Raw genomic sequence first — 2,116 nt, forward strand, 5'->3', positions numbered from 1 at the left:
AATAAGGCTTCATTTGAAATGGATGAGAAAAATAGCTTATCTGCAGAAAATCTGCAGCTTATCAAAAATAAAAATGGGGCGTCTTTCAAATGAAGGTAGGCTGTTGGAGTTTCCAATGCCGACAAAAAAGAAACGTAAAATGCACAAATAATTAATGTTACTTCTGTATCAATGAAATAAATTACAAAATACACAACTGAATAAATTAAAATTAATGTCATAAAATCACAAGTCTGTTTTGATTTCATGGTCAGAATCTTGTCTTGGAAAATAAAGTGGATGTATAAAAAAGCTCTAAACTAATTTTAGAACTGTTATGTGAGAATAAAGACAGCATCAGTTAAAGGGATACTTCACCTCTGGGAAGATGAATGTGTATTTAAAATAGGTCATTTAAGTAGAAGAAATGTGAAGAAATTTTTGAATTTGGAGCTTTCTAGACTGAGAAAAGCCAGAAAATGCATTTTTGGCTTATGTGGATGAAAGACAACAACTCCCAGAATGCACTTGCTTCGCTGCCTTAGGAGGCCACGCCCACCGGTAAGAGTGCGTAGTTGAAAACAACAAGGCTAGCCAACGTGATGAGTTTGCCAGTGATTTAGAGATGGGCCAAAATGTCCGGGATTCGGCTTTTGCGTTCTACAGTCGCCATTCATCATGTTTACTGTGGCGAGCAGGACGAGGCTGACGGCCGCGGGAGAACGGCGCGAGACCGATGGCGTCATTACTGAGACGCGCCGGGTATCTCATCTCTCACGGAGGAGCGGGAATTTTCTTAGCAATGGTAAAACGCACGTCAACCGATCACTTGTTTAGCGTTCATGTAAACACTACATTCAGATTCACCAATCGGAATGAATTCAGTTAGATTGAAACAAAAGGTGCATGTGCATGTAAACAAGGAATGGCGACTGCAGAACGCAAAAGCTGAATCCCGTACATTTTGAACGATCTCGCCCGCCGGGCAAGTCCGGGAAAAGGAGGATGTTGTTGTTTACCCCTACTTACTCAGCTTTCTCCTACTACTCAGCTTTCTCCACAGAACAAGAGCCTACTAGCTTAGCTTCCAAAGAAAGACGGCTGACACTGTGTACATTCTGTGAGTGAGATCCCACCCTCTATGGGCGGGCTGAAAACATGCGGAACAACGCCATCTACTGGCTGTAGTCTTTAGCCTCTGACCAGAAAATCCTCCGATGACGCAAAATGACGATTTTTGCGTCATCGGAGGATTTTTTCCAGACAAAAAATACATAAATCTCTTGTCTCAGGGGGATATGAGGGTGGAAAGCACGGTAATTCGAAAATACTACAGGTTTTCTACTAATACAAAGCTTAATGCTAAATCCTGAAGTAACCCTTTAAGCGTAGACCATTTAAAAAGGCAGGGCCGGCCCTGACCAATTTGCTGCCCTAGGCAAGATTTTACCTGGTGCCCCATGCATCACAGCCCATTTCACCCCGTCATTGTGTTCATGATTATTTTGCATATATATATAAATCACTCTGTCTGCGGCCTCTGGAGAACTCAGAACAACTGCTAGCATAAAGTTTAAGGTAAAAATAACTGCCATTAAATTATAGTATCTTACTACTATGCAATTAGATAAACTGTTCATTAATTACATCACTTTACCTCTGTCTTTATCCTCTTATCTTCTTTTTGACACTGTATCTATTGCAGACTATAATGCTAATTTATGTGTCATGTAAATTCCGCCATACGTCACAATCAGGCAACTTTCACTTGTCTAGACCTGGCGCGAGCTGCCAGGCCCGTTTCTACAGGGGTGCTTGTGTAAAGCCCCTCAAACAAAAGCAATGCTGTATACATTAGATGTGGCGAGAGGCGACGCTACACAACAAATTACCAGCAACAACTGATCGCGCGTGCTCTGTTTCTGACGCACTTCAAGCACTCGCTGGGCGGGGGAAGATTGATGTGTCGGACCGGAGTCGAGGCACTTAGTTACGTTTTTGTGGATTTTTTTTTTTTGCTTTTTTTGGTAGTATTTCGAATTTATGGTTTTAAAATAGTATTGGTAAACATTTTTTTTAAAATAAATAAAGTTTTTAAAAAAATCACTCGTTCACTCATTTTGGCGCCCCTATGTTT

This window comes from Squalius cephalus, assembly GCF_949319135.1.
Source record: "Squalius cephalus genome assembly, chromosome: 20".
NCBI classification, from domain to species: Eukaryota; Metazoa; Chordata; class Actinopteri; order Cypriniformes; family Leuciscidae; genus Squalius; species Squalius cephalus.